This window comes from Chenopodium quinoa, unplaced genomic scaffold (genome assembly GCF_001683475.1).
Source record: "Chenopodium quinoa cultivar QQ74 unplaced genomic scaffold, ASM168347v1, whole genome shotgun sequence".
Taxonomy (NCBI): domain Eukaryota; kingdom Viridiplantae; phylum Streptophyta; class Magnoliopsida; order Caryophyllales; family Amaranthaceae; genus Chenopodium; species Chenopodium quinoa.
This window is the reverse complement of record NW_018742523.1, coordinates 2,723,734-2,733,387: the sequence shown is the minus strand read 5'-3', so window position 1 is coordinate 2,733,387 and position 9,654 is coordinate 2,723,734. Positions and strand designations below refer to the sequence as shown.

Here is a 9,654-nt window from a genome sequence, read left to right as displayed (position 1 = left end):
AAAATATTGTGCTATGTTATGTCTCTCATTCTTTTATTTTTGCTTTCACTGACATATAACCCTGCTGCCTGGCCTGTTGGCTGTGCAGGTTGTCATATGGAATAAAAGAGGAGGCTCGTGATCCTATTCCCATCAAGCCAAACAGGCCGATTACGTCGTCCTTTTTTCGCATTCATGTATGTATCTTTATATCTATCTGTCTATATAATTTCTGCAGTATAGATGTTCAGAATAACATTAAATTGCTTGTGTTGATGTGGATTCCTTTTGGTATCACATACTAACTCAGTAGCTTATATGAATTTGATTAAAAATGTTACTCGTGGAAGTTGCACGGTTGCACCAAATCATGAGGAGCATGAACTTAGAGTTCAAAAACAATTGTGTTTATGTATGTGGATTTTCTTTGAGAACTGTACTTGAGATGTGATAAAGAATAGGAGCTTAGTAATGAAGTAGAGGAGGAGACAGAAGTGATACTTATTAAACATCAAATTGTCACAGTGTTAGTCGTTATTTTGAGTTGGAAATGGTTGAAAAAAGATGTCTACATTCAACAAATTGGTGTATCGTATTAGAAAAGAAATAATGGATCCCATGTATAGGCGTATAGCTTAAACTTCAGTGTTTGCTTACTTTGTTTCTTTATCTTTTTTCAATTTTTTTTGGGTTTATTCATACATAAATGTTAAAACATATTGTGTTCTCTTTGTTGCACAAAGGGAGGAGTTTAGGAAGCAATACAAACTGGAGCACCCTAACAATAAGTCATTTGGTGAAGTGAGTATTTCTCATAGAATCTATATCTTCATGGAATTCTACGCTATCCTGTTTTTCTAAGTTATTAATTACTGTTATTCTGTGTTTGGTTTTTTATAAGGTCCCCAAAGCCGCTTCAGAGAAGTGGAGAGCCATGTCTGATCTTGTGAGTTGCAGCAGGATAACACTTTACACAAACTTATTTGATATATGGATTGTGATATTTATGTATAGCTTTCCCAAATAAAGTTCTGAAAACTTTAATTATGAAAATGATCCAGGAAAAGGCTCCCTTCATCAAAATTACAGAGAAGAAAAAGGCTGAATATGAAAAAGCGTTGCAAGTATACTATAGAAAAATGGTAATACGCTTTTAGTAGCTCACTTATTATTTATAATTGATGTTATTACATTGTCAAACCAGTTTCTTAATTGAAAGGATGAATATTAGGAGACATGTATGAAGTGTTGTAAAAATGGTGTCTAAAACAATAGTCAACAAAATTAAACAAGAACAAAAGCAAAAGAGGAAATTCGGTGTGGCATGAAGAATCACTGTCTTTGAAAACGAATTCCGGCGCAACCGGGGTGCACCATTGTAATCGTCAGATCGTCTCCTAAGGTTACACACCACTCTCACACTAAGGCACTTTAGAGTGAGAGGTGGAGTCTATGAAAACTTATGCCCAAAGAAAGAATGTGTTTAACTTGTGTTTATAATTTCAGTGTACTAATCCGAAAAATCAGCCTTTAACATATTTAGAAGAATGAAGGAAGATGGAAGACCAAGGTGAAGTCAATGGAGCAAAAATCAGAAATAACCATGGTGATTTAATCACCATAAAACCCTCTTAAATGGGGGGTTACAAGGAATAAAACAAGAAAAGAATCCAAGAAAGCTATTGGAGTCCAACAGCTGAGATTGCGGGCGGAGCTTTGCGCGGTCGGGCGAGCACCCAGTCAAATTCTCGGTTGCTTTAGCGCCCGGTCGGGGAAAGCGCGCCCGGTCCAGCAGAGCTCCCCCGATCGGGTGACGGAACTCCAGTTTTTACGATTCCTCTCCCGCCTTGGCGGGCGCCCAGGTCAGACTACTTTGATTTCCTTCTTTATTCCAACATGAAGGAGTCACGATCTAAACGTAGTGTGGATGGGGAAACAGTCAGGATAATGGAGTAGCCTAACCTCTCTTGGTCAAATGTTTGAAGATAATAAGTTGCAAATTTTCAATTGAGATCAAAGTCATGTATTCTCTGATTTCTCTCATTCATGGAAAAAATACTAGAATTTGATTTATGTAATTAAAGGAGAATTCTATGTGTTTTTTTTTTTTCTTGAATCGCTAGTATATACCAATTTCAGCATCAATGCTTTATATTTAAGGAAGCTCAGTTTTCCCTAGAACTCACTATGTGCGACCACTCTTATTTCATCCAGAAAAATCCGTACTAGATTCACCTTTGAAGGTTGAAATTAAAGCTGGGCACAGGTCAGGTTGGCCTGCCGGCGGCCCGGCCCAGCACGAACTCCGACGTGGCACGGAACGGTCCGGCCTGGTACGGTGGTCGCCAGGCGTGCCGTGAGGAGTTGGCCTTTTCTAGCACGGCACGACACGAGCCCGTCCTATGGCACGCGTGCCAGCCCACTAATGACGGTTGCTCAACGGAAACAATGGAGAACGTTGAGCAACATTCTTTTTTTTCATTTGTTTCCAACGACTAATTTCCCAAAATTCTCTATAAATATGCTAGGAACCGAATTTGTTGTTATGTAATTATAGAGAAAATGCAAATAGTTTGAGCAGCTAAAATGGTGTATTGACTAACAGAGTAACCACAATACAACGGGCCTTCTTTTAAGAGGAAGGTGCTCTCCCCAAAGTAGCTACTCAATTTCTGGATACCCTTTCTTATGGCCATGCATTCATACATATACTACTCAAGTTTCTACCAGTTTCCCTTACATGCATTCTCCCTTCCCGTAACAGAATATTATTTCCTAATAAAAAAGACTAACAAACCCCTTCCACCAAATAACAGAAAGCAAAATAGAATTTAGATACTAATTTATTTAATTAAGGAGCACTTCCTAGTGACAACTCATCATCCATCATCCAACTAGCCTTTCCTACGCCTTGCATAAGTGATCGTAATTGGAGACTTGGGCATGTCCCTTGCAATACCCCCACAACAAGCTTCACCTTGTCCTCAAGGTGGAAATCAGGAAACCTGGCATCCACATCAGAAAAAGGTTCCCAGGTAGCCTCTCGTACTCTGGTAGTCCCTTCCACTTAACTAACACCTCCAAAATTCTCTTGGTAAGCCATATGTTTATGGCAAACACCCAACAATTGCTCGGGTTCCACATCCAGAACCAAGTCAGCAGTGAGTTGCGTGGGCAGAGGGGTTGGTGTAAATTGTTGACCGTAAGCTTATAAGCAACTTCGCCAACCCTCTGAACCACTTCAAACGGCCCATAAAATTTCGGTGCTAGTTTCATATTCCCCCTTCTTCCAACAGAGCGCTGCCTGTAGGGCTGTAGGCGAAGATAAACCATATCACCCACCTCGAACTGACCCTCTCTCCACTTCCTATTTTCATAGTCCCACGTGTATTCTTAGGCCCTCAGTAAGTAGAACTTAAGGTCATCCAACACTGCATCTCTCTCCATCAACTGTTTCTCAATAAGAGTTGGTAGTAGACCCCGGGGTAAATCGAATTAACTAAGGTGGATCCCGACCATACAAGATCTTAAAAGGGGTATGCATTGTCGCTATGTGAAGAGAAGTATTATACCAATACTCAGCCCATGGAATCCAAGATGACCACCTCTTTGGTTTCCCATTTATGAAGCACCTCAAGTATGATTCAATGCCCTTATTGAGCACTTCAGTTTGCCCATCGGATTGCGGATGGTAGGCTGTACTACGGGCCAGCTGCGTTCCTTGTAGCCTGTACACTTCCTTCCAAAAACTATTGAGGAAAATCTTGTCATGGTCCGAGACTATGGTGGAGGGAATGCCATGTAAACGGATAACCTCTTTAACAAAACTCTGGGCTACCATCGGGGCTGTATACGGGTGCTTGAGAAGTATGAAATGGGCATACTTAGACAATTTGTCAACCACCACAAGTATCGAATCCCATCCCCCTGAATTTGGCAGACCCTCGATAAAGTCCATAGAAATACCTTCCCACACTTTGTCCGGTATTGGTAATGGCTGCAATAGCCCCAAGGGACTAACCGTGGCTGCTTTGTTTTGTTGGTACACCCCACACTTTCGAACATACTCACTTATTTCCTTCCTCATCCCAACCCAATACCACTCTGCTGCCACGCGTTGGTAGGTCTTGTATTCCCCAGCATGTCCTCCAATAGGTGAGTCATGGTACTCACGTAATAGAATCACTGCCAAGTTAGATTTCCGAGGAATGACTATTCTCCCTTTGTACCTTAAAACCCCGTCTTCCAAGGTGAACCACTTGGGCGCTTGTTCCCCTTGCTGGAGCTACTCAATGATTTTCCGGGTTAATGGGTCTTGTCGTGCCACTTTCTACACTTGTTCCCACGTAAACCCACAAACAGAGGTCATGGTGAACATATAATTTCAGGGGCAAACTCACGAGAAAGGGCATCGGCTATCTTATTTCTGCTTCCTGGCTTGTATTGGATTTCAAAAGTATATCCCAACAGCTTACCCACCCACTTTTGGTAGGCTTGCCCCACTTCTCTTTGTTCCAGCAGAAACTTCAAACTCTTCTGATCAGTTCGCACAATGAACCTCCTGCCCAATAGGTTATGCCTCCATCTCTCTACTGCTAACACGATGGCCATCAACTCCTTCTCATATACAGGCTTACTCTGGGCCATGCTGCCCAGAGCACGACTAAAGAAGGCAATAGGGTTCCCAAGCTGAATCAAGACTGCCCCAATGCCATACCCATAAGCATCGATTTCCAGTATAAAGGTCTCTGTGAAGTCCGGCATTGCGAGGACCGGAGCTTGAGTCATGGCTGTTTTTAACCTCTGGAAAGCCAAGGTTGCCACTTCAGTCCACCCGTACTTATCTCTTTTTAGTTGCTCTGTGAGAGGTCGAGCGATCTGGGCATAATCCCGTATGAACTTTCTGTAATAATCGGTCAGCCCTAAGAACCCCCGTAGTTCTCTTAAATTGCGAGGTTGAGGCCAGTCAGTCATAGCTTGAATCTTTCTTTGATCTACTTCCACTCCTCTTCCGGAAATAATGTGGCCCAAGTAGGCAACCTTTTCCTGCCCAAAATCACACTTCTTGTAATTTGCATACAACTTGTTTTCCTAGAAAATCTTCAACACAACAGATAAATGATAGTGGTGCTCTTCCATTGTTTTGCTATATACCAAAACATCATCAAAAAATACAAGAACGAATTTCCGTAGGCAAGGCCAGAAAACAGTATTCATGAGAGATTGAAATGTAGCAGGAACGTTCGTAAGCCCAAACGGCATAACCAGAAATTCATAGTGCCCATCATGCTACCAAAAGCAGTTTTTGGAACATCAACATCTCAAACCCGAATATGATGATACCCGGATTTGAGATCGAGTTTAAAAAAATACAGGCTCCATGAAGTTCATCCAATAGTTCATCTATTACAGGGATAGGGTATTTATCAGGGACCGTACCTTTGTTCAATGCCCTGTAATCCACACAGAACCACCACGACCCGTCTTTCTTCTTGACTAAAAGGACGGGGCTAGAGTATGGGCTCACCGAGGGCTGGATAATTCCCGCATTCAACATGTCATGCACCAACTTCTTGATTTCTGTTTTCTGGCTTTGAGGGTATCGGTAAGGACGAACACTGATCGGGTCAGTGCCTTCCTTCAATATGATGCCATTTTCTATCTCTCTCCTTGGAGGAAGCCCGTTGGGCATTTCAAAGACCTTCTGGTTTGTGTCAAGTAAGTCTTGGAGGTAATCAGGAATGTTGGTTGGATCTTTCCCCTCGTCCGAGGTTAAAGCATTTAGCTCCACCACATATCCTTGCCCCTCTTTCTTCAAGGCTCTAATCATGGCCCTCAAGGATATTCCCGTGCGACCAAAAGAAGGGTCACCCCGCAGAGTCACCCCTTCGCCACCGAGAATGAACTTCATCACTTGGGTCTTCCAGTTCGTGGTTTTAGGGTTTCGTAGTGACCCGACACTACGCGGAAGGAAACCCACCAAGACCCGCCCCTTAATTAAAACAATTAACAAGCATATTAAACTCAATCAAACAAGATTAAGAACAGGAATTATACCTTTGATGCGTGCTTCGCTCCCAAAGAGCTCTTACTTTAAAATCCCGAAAACACGAGATCTCCAACGGATCGTACCCTCGACCCGACCCGAGCGTCCTAAGTCTTGAAGGTTAGTCAAGACCCGGACAAAATAACTATGAGTTTTACGAATCAAAGGTTTACTCTTTCTTAGAGTTGCCTTTTTAATTCCACTCAAGGTTGTTCATTCCCAATACCCAAGCTTGGTATTTATAGGGAAATGAACCCTTGAACTTCATTCCCTAACCAATGTGGGAGAATGTATAATTTTGCTAATTAATTTATTTCTAAAATAAATTAATAAATAAATACAATCACAATGCAACAAGTGTCAAGGGGAGAGAGAAAGTTAGGTGAGGACCATGTACCTTGGGGGGGGGGACCATTGCCTTGCTCCCCAAGGCATGGCTCTAAGCCTTGGTCCCCACTCTCCTCAAAAAACCACCTCAAGCATGCTGCTGGGCTGGCAGCCAGCTGGCACTGCCAGCATGCCCAGCCAGCCAGCACGCACCAGCCCACCAGCAGCCTTCGCATCCCAACCAGGCAGTGCTGCTTGGTGCTGGGCGATGCTTTGCGATGGTGTGTGCCAATGCTGGGCGCTGGTGCGTGCTGGCGATGGTGCTGCCCCTGGCATCCCACGCACCACACGCATCCACGCTTCACCCTTCGCACATGCTCGCACACCCAACATGCGTGCTGCTAGCGAGCCACGCATGCTGGCCCCCTTTGCCTCGCACTACACGCACACACCTTCACAGCATCTCTCACACATGCACTAGCCACGCACCATGCGCACTAGTCATGCACAACGTGCATTGGCCTCGCACCACACGCACACCCACGCATCACACAGCAGCCTTGGTGCGTGGTGATGCTAGGCTGCAGTGCGTGGCCTAGCACTATGCTGGCGCCAATGCCAGCCAGTCACCCATGCTAGCACTTGGTGCCAGCGATGGTGTTGTCATGTCAGGCACGCACGCACGCAGCACCCAGTGCCTGCGATGGTGCGCCTGGTGCCTGCGATGGGCAGCGATGGTGCCCAGCCTCATGCTAGGGCTGCGATGGGTTGCTAGGTGCGCCTGGTGCGCCTATTGCTTGCGATAGCATGCCATGTCGCGCCTAGGCTGCGATGGTTCACCTAGGCTGCGATGGCGCGCCTAGCATACCTAGTGTGCTTAGGCTTGCGCCTAGCCATGCTAGGTGCATGCTAGCCTGAACTAGCCTAGCATCCACATGGTTAGACCAGTGTGGTGCTAGGGCTATGTTCATACTTGTCGCTTTGTGATTTTGCGACGCTCGGTATCGACGCCCTAGGCTCGATATCCGACGTCTGTATTCGTAAAACTCTGATGACTCATTCAATCCTTTCGGATTAATTCGTCGTCTCGGATCGGTGATTCGATTGGGTTCGACCCGAAGGGTTCAGTTAAGATTAAGCTGTAATATCAATTGTACCTCGATATTATTGATCGGAAGCGGCCTCCACCTAGGCATTCCGATCACTTGACCTTACTGAAGAATTAGCTCCGTAATAATTCTGAACCCTCTATCGGAAGAATACACTTGTTGGAAGGACACCATTCCTTTCAGTGGTAATGGTACCCAATTTCTCAAGCCACTGAATACCCAAAATTACATCCGAATTGCCCAAGGTTAGGGTTAGGAAATCCTCCACCACTACTATCCCCTACACGGTCAGCACCACCTCCTTGCGCTCTCCCTCGCCCCGCACAGCTTCTCCATTTCCCTGAGTCACTCCAAATCTCGTATTTTCGGTTACCGACAATTGCAGGATTTCTACCGCCTTGGTGGAGATGAAATTGTGGGTGGCGCCCGGATCAATCATGACTATCAGCGCCTTTCCACTGATTTCCCCTTGAAGTTTCATGGTCTTTGGGTTAGTGAGGCCCACGACCGAATTGAGGGAGATTGTGGGAGATGAATCCGTTAATTCGAAAGCTACATCCTCCCCTATCTCCACCGCTGTCAATTCCCCGGTCTCCTCCTCCACCTCGCCCTCTTCTTTCTCGACCAACAACACACTGAGCTCACGGCGTTTACACCGATGATTGAGGTTCCACTTCTCATCACACCGGAAACATAGTCCCTGCTCTCTCTTCTGCCGTAGCTCATTCTCACTCAACCTCCTTATTCCTCCTGGGTGGGTGTTTGGGAATGTTTTGATTGACTGGGATAATTTTGTGGAGTTAGAATTGTTTTGTGGGGTTGGATTATTTGGCTGGGAAGAGGTGAGATGGGTAAGGTATTGTTTAGGTTGGTTGTAGGTATAGGAATCGTTTCTGATGGTTTGAGTTTTGGGCTCGACCCACTTCTTGGGCCCAACTCTAAGTTTTTCCTCAACATCTATAGCCAAGTCCACAGCATCATCCAAGGTTAGTGGTCTTAGGGTCCTAACCTCAGCCCTAATCTCCTCTCTCAGCCCGGTAAGAAATCGGCCCAAAGCCAATTCTTCCACAATCCCCTCTAACGGAGCCATTAACTCCACAAACTTCCTCCTGTACTCCAGAACAGAGGAATTGTTCTGTTGGTAGGCCATCCACTGCTCGTAAAGGCTTCTTGAAACCACCGCCCTGAATTTGCGAAGAAGGAAGTTTTTTCAGTTCCTCCCACTACGTGATTCGCCGACACCGGTGCTCGTACTGGAACCACATGAGCGCATCACCATCCAACACCACCACAGCTGCCTCCAAACAGTCCTCCTCACTCAAACGATAGAAGTGGAAATATCTCTCAGCCCTTAGGATTTAACCATCGGGGCATGTCGAGCTTCTTCATCCTTCAACCCGTTCCATATTCTCCAGCGTTCCTCTCTGGATTGTGTGGGTCCCTTAACTCAGGACCTATCCCGGCGAACGCTCCCTGTGTTATGGTGCGCGGTGGTGGTCTACCAGATTGCACCTCCAACCACGATAATGCGGCAATTTCGGTCAGAAATCGCAACGCACATTTCTTAGCACACTTTTCCGTCAGATCCTCCGTGTTCTGGATATTCCTCTGCTCCATGGCATCCATGGCCCTCGTGATTGCTTGGGAAATGCGCGCATCAATAGTTGAGATTTCTGATTCAATTGCCTCAAAACGCTGCGCATTGGTCACCGGAGCCATTTTTCCCGGTCACCAAAACCGATGCTCTGATACCAATTTGCTAGGAACCGAATTTGTTGTTATGTAATTATAGAGAAAATGCAAATAGTTTGAGCAGCTAAAATGGTGTATTGACTGACAGAGTAACCAAAATACAATGGGCCTTCTTTTGAGAGGAAGGTGCTCTCCCCAAAGTAGCCACTCAATTTCTAGATACCCTTTCTTATGGCCATGCACTCATACATATAATACTCAAGTTTCTACCAATTTCCCTTACATGCATTCCCCCTTCCCGTAATAGAATATTATTCCCTAATCAAAAAGACTAACAAACCCCTTCCACCAAATAACAGAAAGCAAAACAGAATTTAGATACTAATTTATTTAATTAAGGAGCACTGCCTAGTGACAGCTCATCATCCATCATCCAACTAGCCTTTCCTACGCCTTGCCTAAGTGACCGTAATTGGAGACTTGGGCATGTCCCTTGAAAAA

The 9,654-nt window shown here is 45.1% G+C and overlaps 1 long non-coding RNA gene across 1 annotated transcript; it reads left to right on the top strand.

The window, feature by feature from the left end:
* Nucleotides 1–2,012, top strand: LOC110719919. Its single transcript, XR_002511183.1, has 4 exons — nucleotides 1–176; nucleotides 723–780; nucleotides 881–925; nucleotides 1,041–2,012. It is a non-coding gene; the product is annotated as an uncharacterized LOC110719919 (long non-coding RNA).
* Nucleotides 2,013–9,654: the final 7,642 nt, after the last annotated feature.